The sequence below is a fragment of the Hyperolius riggenbachi genome, chromosome 6 (genome assembly GCF_040937935.1).
Source record: "Hyperolius riggenbachi isolate aHypRig1 chromosome 6, aHypRig1.pri, whole genome shotgun sequence".
NCBI lineage: Eukaryota > Metazoa > Chordata > Amphibia > Anura > Hyperoliidae > Hyperolius > Hyperolius riggenbachi.
In genome coordinates, this window is record NC_090651.1 from 53,040,046 (window position 1) to 53,050,455 (window position 10,410).

General features: G+C 42.8%; 1 protein-coding gene across 1 annotated transcript in view; it reads right to left on the reverse strand.

Moving 5' to 3' along the window:
• LOC137522426 (interleukin-12 receptor subunit beta-2-like) overlaps positions 1 to 3,194 on the reverse strand; it is a 78,640-nt gene extending 75,446 nt beyond the window's left edge. Inside the window, exon 1 of the mRNA XM_068242481.1 lies at positions 3,109 to 3,194. The gene's annotated coding sequence lies outside the window, so the exon portion shown is untranslated. The remainder of the gene's footprint in view (positions 1 to 3,108) is intronic.
• Between the last annotated feature and the right edge of the window lie 7,216 nt (positions 3,195 to 10,410).

Genomic DNA, 10,410 nt, shown 5'->3' on the forward strand with positions numbered 1-10,410 from the left:
CCCCCTGCAAAAAAAGATCCGGGGGGGAGACAGGAGGGGTCGCAACATAAGAGGAGAGCGCTTGGCCGCAGATCGGTGGGGAGGGGGGACATTCCCCCCCCCCTCACCTCGGGCTCTCCTCTCAGAGCGCCCCCCTCCTGCAATCAATAGGGGCAGCGGCGGCAGACTGGACACATACCTCCTTAGCGCTGGAGGTCTCCGATCTCTAAGAGCTTCATGTTACTTCCTGTTTACACAGGAAGTAGCATAAAGCACTTACTGATGGGAGACCACCGGTGCTAAGGAGGTATGTGTCCAGCCTGCCGCCGCCCGCCCGCTGCCCATATTGATTGCAGGAGGGGGCACACTGAGAGGAGAGCCCAAGGTGAGGGGGGGGGAATGTCCCCCCTCCCCACCGATCTGTGGCCACGCTCTCCTCTTATGTTGCGACCCCTCCTGCCCCCCAAAGAGTCCCTGAGCGGGCCGTAGGGGGGCCCCGTGCTCCCCACGGGGGCAGGGGTCGCATCCCCTATTGTTACGCCGGTGCTTGAAAATCAATAGGTGAATTTTGATTGGCTGTTGTAGGCTCCACCTATTTTCCTGAATATTAATCCCAGTCACCCAGTGACCAAGTGTGCCAAGTTTGAAAACCCTGCCATTAACAGTTTAAGAATGACTGCAGTTTATAGTTTCCCATTGAAAATGAATGGCTGAAATTTGATTGGCTGTTTTATGCTACACCCACTTTTTCTGGATTTGTAACCTCAGTCACCAAGTGACCAACTGTGCCAAGTTTGGGGACTCTGGCTTGATTACTGTGAGAATGACAGCCTTTTCCATTTTTTCCATTGACATGAATGGGTGAAATCTGATTTGCCGTTTATAGCTCCGCCCAGGTGTGTAGGGGGGCCGTGAGAGCCCCAGAACATATCATCCCAGGTAGTAAGGGATCTGTATACCAAGTTTCGTTCAAATCGGTCAAGCCGTTTTCGAGTGATCGTGGCATATACACATACACGCACACATCCGATTTTATATATATAGATTGGTTCAGGTTGATCTGTTTTTCGATTGTTGTGGAAGTCCTGCTGTTTCCATTTTCCCAGATAGCAGATTGCGTTGCCATTCATTAGGTAAACAGTACGCCTACACGCCAGATGGCTAGCAGACTCTGCAACAAACGCAGGAGCATTATGATAACATGTAATGCCAACGGTTGTGTCTAATGTGAACCTGTTCTTACTAAAGCTATGTACTGCAGTATAAAGATTACTAGAAAATAAATTATGCCTGATAAACACCATGCAATTTCCTGTCAGATCTATGGGTTGAATCAATAATTTCTGATCTACTCCCAATCAGTACCGCACAAAATCGATCCCGTTAATGATCGGAATCAGATCGGGACTAAAGTAAAAATTTGAATTCATATCTCTATGATCAACAGAATAAATATACTTTGCATTTGAATTTGTTTAGGCAAGACCTTAGAAAAAAAGTCCTAAACACACTTGACTAAAGTTGGCTGAGGTGGCCGATAATGAGTATGACCCGATCACTGATGGGCGACATACATCCCAGGTGCAGACACACTTTAAGGCCTCTTTTCCATGGACTGTTAAGCTGTGTGCTCAACAAGCAGTTGCCAGGCAGCAGTGAGCAGTTACCAGGCAGCAGTGAGCAGTTGTGAGAGTTTGAGAGGCATTTTACTGCCTATCAACAGTCCATGGAAAAGAGGCCTTAAAGGGGCACTATGGTGAAAAACTGTACAATTTAAAATATGTGCAAACATATACAAATAAGAAGTACATTTTTTCCAGAGTAACATGAGCCATAAATTACTTTTCTCCTATGTTGCTGTCACTTACTGTAGGCAGTAGAAATCTAACAGAAGCCACAGGGTTTGAACTTGTCCATCTTTGCATAGGGGATTCTTAGCAAGGCTTTTATTCTTTATAAAGATATTTACTAAAAAGGATTTAAACAATGATGCTGGCCAGCTTCCCTGCTCGCTACACAGTTTTTTGGCAGTTGGACAGAGCAACTGCCATTCACTAAGTGCTTTTGAAAATAAAGATATCCCTGAGAATCCCCTATGAAGAGATGGACTAGTCCAAAACCTGTCGCTTCTGTCAGATTTCTACTACCTACTGTAAGTGACAGCAACATAGGAGAAAAGTCATTTATGGCTCATTTTACTCTGGAAAAAATGTACTTCTTATTTGTATATATTTTAAATTTAAAATGTTTCGCCATAGTGCCCCTTTAAAAAGTATATCCCCAAAACATACAAACAAGTGAATTGGTTCCCTCCCAAAATTGGGCTTAGTTTATTTACAATAAGGACAATTGACTATGGTAGGGATTAGATTGTGAGCTCCTCGGAAGGACAGTCAGTGACATGACTCAATGCTCTGTGCAGCGCTGCTGAACATGTCAGTGCTATATACAGGTGAAACTCAAAAAATTTGAATGTCGTGCAAAAGTTCATTTTTTTTAATTAATTTTAAGGGAAACTAATATATGAAATAGGAACCCTTTTCAGGTGTTTTGCATGAATAGGCTCATTACAGTCTGAGACGTTGAGCCTAGCATATTGAACCTTATTATATTCTAATGGTCTGAGAGTTTGATTTTGGGGTTCTCATAAGCTGTACGCCATAATCATCAAAATTATGACAAATAAAGGCTTGAAATATCTCGCTTTGCATGTAATGAGTCAATTTCACATATTAGTTTTACCTTGTAAGTTAAATTACTGAAATAAATACACTTTTGCACGATATTCTAATGTTTCGAGTTTTACCTGTATATACTGTACATAATAATAATAATATGGTAGTGATTAGAGCTCCTCTGAGGACAGTCAGTGACATGACTATGTACTCTGTAAAGTGCTGCGGAAGATGTCAGCGCTATATAAATACAGAAAAATAATGGTTGTACAATAAAGCTGTTTAGTGTATGATCAGCTTAAAGTAAAAATAAAAAGGAAATATTTGCATTTGGCATGGTTTTGTCAATTGATATTATAACAAAATGAACAGCATTGTTCCATTTTCAATGCCCTGGTTCCATCAGTTGTGGGATGTGACATTCCTTTAGAGGTGACAAAGGACAGTCACTTACCTGCAGCTCCTCTTGCTGTACAGGGAGGCTGGAAGTAGCTGCAGTTATCCGTTCAGGACGTACAGGCATGTATGGCACAGATCCTCGCACACCGGCCCCATTCAGCTCGCAGTCTTGTACTATCCTATATACAGCCTCCTAGAGGCGTTCTTGCAGAGCAGCACTGGTGGAGATTGGAGAATCAGCCTCTTGCCTATAAACCACAGACAAAAACTCCACCTTCCCTAATGCACAGCTCTGTATATGTCTCATACAGTCATTTCTTGCTTCAGTTTGTGGTGATGTCTACATCAGCAATTGCAGGCTGGACATATTCGCTGCAGCCTACACAGCTGGGATAGAATGCAATTTAAACTGTGTGTGCATGACCTTTGCCCCTGCGCAGACCATTTGGTTTGAAAGCCAACTGTGAGCTTATTCCTGTGATCACAGCTAGAAGGGATGTGTGAATAAAGTGTATGTAGTGGAGGGAATGGTGGCATAGTGGGCAGGACTGTCTCCTTGCAGCACTTGGGTCCCAAATCCCTAGTGGAAATCTGGGCCAAAACACTATCTGCATGGAGTTTGTATGCTGTCCCCGTGTTTACCGTATGTGCATTTCGTTTGGTTTCACATATATGCTGTGCACTCTGCAATTAAAAAAGTACCAGAAAAAAGTTGAAAAAGTACTGTCAATTAAAAAAAAGTACCAAAAAGAAGGCGAAAAAGTAGTCAAAATTATTCTGAGCATTTTATTACTAACTGGTGGCTTAATAGGCATTTTAGAGGGTTAAACAAAAGTTGTTTTAATTTTTTTTCCTTTCAGTGTAGTGGCAAGTAATTTGATTGTATGTGTGTACCCTGGTTTTCTCAGCTAGCACATAGATAGTGGTCCTGCAAGCATGATACAGCCTTAAAGGGGCACTATGGCGAAAAAAATTAAAAATACAGTATGTGCAAACAAACAAATAAGAAGTATGTTTATTCCAGAGTAAAAAGCCATAAATGACTTTTCTCCTATGTTGCTGTCATTTACAGTAGGTAGTAGAAATCTGACAGAAGCGACAGGTTTTGGACTAGTCCATCTCTTCATGGGGGATTCTCAGGGATTTATTTATTTTCAAAAGCACTTAGTGAATGGCAGTTGCTCTGTCCAACTGCCCAAAAACTGTGTTGGGAGCAGGGCAGCTGGCCAACATCATTGTTTAAATCCTTTTTAGTAATATCTTTATAAAGAATAAAAGCCTTGCTGAGAACCCCCTATGAAGAGGTGGACTAGTCCAAAACCTGTCGCTTCTGTCAAATTTCTACTACCTACTGTAAGTGACAGCAACATAGGAGAAAAGTCATTTATGGCTCATTTTACTCTGGAAAAAAACGTACTTCTTATTTCTTATATTTATTATTATTTATTTATAAAGCGCCAACATATTCCATGGCGCTGTACAATGTAAGAAAACAAACAAGGTACCGGTATACATAATGATACAGACAATGATATACATCAAATATGATCACTAGTACAAAACACAGAACAGGTGATTACAATAGCAAATTTAACATGATGACTAAAATGTATAAATGTATAACAGAGTGCAAGCAATTCAAATAACATTCCATGATACAAAAGGGTGAGAGCCCTGCCCTTGCAAACTTACAATCTCGCAAGGGCAGGGCTCTCACCCTTCTGTCTATGTTTGCACATATTTTACATTTTACAATTTTTCGCCATAGTGCCCCTTTAAGGAACTGCTCGTGTGCAGAATGCTCCCGGCTCCAGGAGTGTGATCTGGGGGTGCGCAAGGTCAGGACTGTGCATGCGCAGTGGCCTGTGACTCAGCTGAGCGGGCCCAGTGATATTTTAACACCATATCAATAAAATACCTTTTTAAGCCACCAGAAAGCAAGAAAACAGTCAAAATAATTTTGACAGTAGTTTTTCTCTTTTTGGTATTTTTTTTTTAATTTAAAGCGAACCTGAACTCAGAACTTCCTCTCTGCTCTAAAAAATAAGCAATGGCATAATAACCTTTAGAGAAAAACATTTTCTTGTTATAGCTAATAGAACTCCTACTGAGATTCTGTAGAGTAGTTGCTCCCTGGTATCCTGGGAGCACAGAAAGGGTTAATCACCGGTATTTACATGTTACCTCAGAATTCGGCAGAGTCGGCAGTCAGCTAACTCCATATTACTACACTAGCTCATTACTTGCTGAGACGGGAGAATTAGACAGGCTGTTCTCTATAAATACACACAGGGTGAATTTCTCTGTGTTCTCCTTGTCTCCTGTGCAAGAGTTCAGGTCCGCTTTAAGTGCATCTTAAACAAAAGATGAACATTTTCCTCCAAGGTGAAAGCTTAGGAGAAAAAGTGAATGGAATAAGGGCAAGTGTGTCTAAAATAAAATAAAATGTTTATTTGATTAAATGAAAGCGGCTTTTACTTTCTCGATGACTCTACTATTTATTTATTTAGTGTGACAATCAACTATATGCACTTTTTTACGTGATTAAAATTCTTGTATACAAATTTCTGCACGATTTTGCAAATTAAAAAGAAAAAGTATTTTTTCAATTTTTTGGTTTCCTGTGTTCTCAGTACATCCCTGATAATTATTTAGATCTGGTAATAGGCTCAGTCGGGTCCGGTATAGATCTTCTGCGCATGTGCGGGCCTCCGTGGGACTCAGACGGGTTTATGCTGCAGGAGGAAGCAGCGGGTGAGTATCAAATCTTTTTTTTAACAGCTCTGGTTTACTTTAAGGGGGCCAGTCCTGAAGGGGTACAGATGTGTCTCAATAAATTAGAATATCATTAAAAAGTTAATTTATTTCAGTAATTCAATTCAAAAAAGTGAAACTCCTGTTGTAGAGATCCCTTACACATAGACTGATATATTTCAAGCATTTATTTCATTTCATTTTGACGAATTTGGCTTATATGAAAACCCAAAATTCAGTATCTGAGAAAATCCGAATATTGCATAAGACCAGTAAAAATGATAATTTTTTTCTTTCCAATCTTTTTTTTTAATTGAAAATTAAAAAAAGAGAAACACAGTAAACAGTACATTAACTCATGTTATTATATACATAACTTGTATAATCAGTGCAAATGGTACATTACTAAGTCAGTACGTAAACATACACGTAATACACATTAACGGGAGAACTGAATGAACAATACCTGTAACTTGTATTAGCGGGGGGAGGGCTGGGGGGTTATGGAGAGTGAGTATGATCCGTAGTTGGTCTAACGTTTAGGGCTTTGAATATCTTGGACATTATAGGGTTGAAATTGGTTGGGGGGTATTAGGGATAGCTTGTTAATTTTAATAGTTGGAGGAGACATCCACCACCCATTAGCTGGACCGTAAAGATGATTTTTAATACAAAAAAGTTGACCTACTGAAAAGTATGTCCATGTACACACTCGATACTTTGTCAGGGCTTCTTTTGTGTGGAGGTGATCAGCCTATGGCACTGCTGAGGTGGAATGGAGGACTATGATGCTTTGATAGAAGCCTTCAGCTCATCTGCATTTTTAGGTCAAGTGTCTCTCATCTTCCTGTTGACAATACCCCATAGACTCTCTATGGGATTTAGGGCAAGCGAGTTTGCTCTCCATTGCCAAGCACAGTGATACCATGGTCAATAAACTAAGTAGTGGTACTTTTTGGCAGTGTGGGCAGGTGCCAACAACTCCTGCTGGACAATGAAATCAGCATCTCCATAAAGCTTGTCGGCAGAGGGAATCATGACATAATCTATGATTTCTTGATAGACAGCTGCACTAACTTTGGACTTGATAGAACACAGTGGGCCAACACCAGCAGATGACATGGCTCCTCAAATCATCACTGAGTGGAGACTTCACACTGGACCGCAAGCATCTCCACCCTTCTTCCAGACTTTAGGAGGTTGATTTCCAAATGAAATGCTAAATTTACTTTCATCTGAAAGGAGGACTTTGGACCACTGAGGATCAGTACAGTCTGAGTCTGTCTCCTGCTTAATGCAGGTAAGAGGCTCCTGACTTTGACTCTGGTTCAGGAGTTGCTTGACACTAGGAAAGCGACAGTAGTAGCCCATGTCCTGGATGCGCCTATGTGTGGTGGCTTTGGAAGCACTGACTCCGGCCGCAGTCCACTCCTTATGAATCTGCTCCAAATGGTTGAAAGGGTTGTGCTCAACAATCTTCTCAAGGCCGCTGTCATCCCTTTTGCTTGTGCACCTTTTTCTGCCACATTTTTTCCTTCCACTCAACTTTGCGTTGATATGCTTGGATACAGCACTCTGTGAACAGCCAACTTCTTTAGCAATGACCTTTTGGGACTTACCCTCTTTGTGGAGGGTGTCAATAACTGTCTTCTGGGCATCTGTCAAGTCAGCAGTCTTCCCCATGATTGTGGGCCTACTAAACCAGACAGAGAGACAGTGACGTCATGTGGGCGGTGCTGGAGAGGTGGACTGCACCATGTGTTACCCGCAGCAGGGATGGCTCCGGGGTCCAGGCTAAAGGGGAAGCTGGTAAATACTACATAAATAAAGAGCTGGCTAGTGCCTGATCTCTCCCGCTTGCTCTTCTTCCTACGGGCAGCTTACAGTTCTGTGTAGAGCCGATAACAGCGTTCAGAAGAGAAGAAAATTCCAGCAGCCCCCCTCCTCTCCAGGAAAGTCAGCACCGCAAGAGGAGAGAGAATGACAGAGCTGTAAAGATGGCGAGGGAAATGAAAGAGATTGCTGGCAGGTGGCTATACTGCCTCTGTGCATGCAGTGTGCGTGATGTGTGTATATGTATGGAGTAAGTGTGTATATGTATGGAGTATGTGTGTAATGTGTGTATATGTATGCAGTATGTGTCTGGTGTGTGTATATGTATGAAGTATGTGTGTAATGTGTGTATATGTATGCAGTATGTGTCTGATGTGTGTATATGTATGGAGTATGTGTGTGATGTGTGTATATGTATGGAGTATGTGTGTAATGTGTGTATATGTATGCAGTATGTGTCTGATGTGTGTATATGTATGGAGTATGTGTGTGATTTTCTCCCTTGGGACTAAAAGCGCTGTGACTCGCATTATGCAGTCTCAAAGGCTATGGAAAAGAGGTGAGTTTTTAGCCTTTTTTTAAAGCTGTCCAGAGAAGGAGCCTCTCTCACTGACTGTGGAAGTGAGTTCCATAGAGTAGGGGCTGCATAGGAAAAGGCCCGAGCACCAAATGTTAAGTGTATCCTGGGAATAACCAGCTTCATCTTGTTGGCAGAGCGGAGGGTGTGTGGAGGGGCATAAAGTTCCAATGGATCCGCTATGTATTTGGGGCCCATGTGGTTTAGAGCCTTGAATGTCAGCAGGCAGATCTTAAAGAGAGTCTGAAGCGAGAATAAATCTCGCTTCAGACCTCAGAGTTAGCAGGGGCATGTGTGCCCCTGCTAAACCGACGCTATCCTGCGGCTTAACGGGGGTCCCTGATCCCCCAAATCCCCTCCGTAATGCGAGGGAGCGCTTCCTGGTTGGGGCAGGGCTAACCGCCGCAGCCCTGCCCCACGCGCGTCTGTCAGCACGAATCTCCGCCTCTCCCCCGCCCCTCTCAGTCTTCCTTCACTGAGAGGGGCGGGGCGGCGATGCGCCGCTGACAGACGCGACTGGAGGCAGGGCTGCAGCCGTTAGCCCTGCCTCCAGGAGCGACCAAGTCTGCGACCAAGTGTCGCAGTGGGGGGTTGGGGGTCAAGGGACCCCCGTTTAGCGGCGCTATTGCGGCGGCTTAGCAGGGGCACACGTGCCCCTGCTAACTTTGAGCTCTGAAGCGAGATTTATTCTCACTTCAGAGTCTCTTTAAAATTAATTCTTCATTTTACTGGCAACCAGTGAAGAGTTTGCAGTACTGGGGTGATGTGTGAGCTGCGGGGGGTATTGGCTAGGAGTCTGGCTGCAGCATTCTGTACTAGCTGTAAGGGGTGCAGAACCTTTTCTGTAGATCCGATGAACAGGGCGTTGCAGTAGGCTAGGTGGGAGGATACAAATGCATGAACCAGGGCAGGTAGGTCTTCAGCTGGGATAAGGTGTTCGATTTTCGCTATATTTCTTAGAGGGAAGAAGGAAGCCTTGACGACAGCTGATACCTGCTGTCTGAGTTTTAGATTTCCATCCAGGATCACCCCAAGGTTTCGTACAGAGTCTTTATACTGTACGGTATCTCCCATAATTGCTAGTTTGAGGCGGTGAGCGTTTTGAACTTTATCCATGTGTGGACCACCTACCACCAACACCTCTGTTTTGTCAGAGTTCAGCCTCAGCCAGCTGGTGTTCATCCAATTTTGTAATTCCACTAGACACGCATTTATGGATGCTGATGGGTCTTGTGTGCCAGGCTTGAAGGACAGATACAGTTGTGTGTCAGCTGCATAACAATGGTATCCTAGGCCATAGTTCTGGATTATTTTGCCCAGTGGGAGCATGTAGACTGCAAAGAGTAATGGTGATAGTACAGAACCCTGTGTAGTATGTGTGTGATGTGTGTATATGTATGGATTATGTGTCTGATGTGTGTATATGTATGGAGTATGTGTCTTTATATAGATGGAGTAGGCGTATTAATATATGGATGGAGTAGGCGTGTGCTGTGTGTATGGAATAGGTGTGTGATGTGTGTATATGTATGGAGTAGGTGTGTGATTTGTGTATTTGTATGGAGTAGGTGTGTGCTGTGTGTATATGTATGGAGTAGGCATGTGATGTGTGTATATGTATAGAGTAGGCATGTGATGTGTGTATATGTATAGAGTAGGCGTGTGATGTGTGTATATGTATGGAGTATGTGTGTGATGTGTGTATATGTATGGAATATGTGTGTGCTGTGTGTATTTGTATGGAGTAGGTGTGTGATGTGTGTGTATATGTATGGAGTATGTGTCTGATGTGTTTATATGTATAGAGTAGGTGTGTGATGTGTGTATATGTATGGAGTATGTGTCTGATGTGTGTATATGTATAGAGTAGGTGTGTGATGTGTGTATTTGTATGGAGTATATGTGGGATGTGTGTGTATCTATATGGAGTATCACATAGCCACATATTCCATATTATGCCACTGTGCATACAGTGTATGTGCTGTGTGTAAATGTATGGAGTATGTGTGTGTATCTATATGGAGTGAGCATATATATATATATATATATATGTGAGCATGTAGGTGGTATGTGAGCATGTAGGACCTACAGTGTAGGTGATGTCTATATGTGTATGGAGTATGTGTGTGAGTGTGTATGTGAGTGTGTATGTGAGTGTGTGTGTGTGTGAGTGTGGTGAGTGTGTGAGTGTGT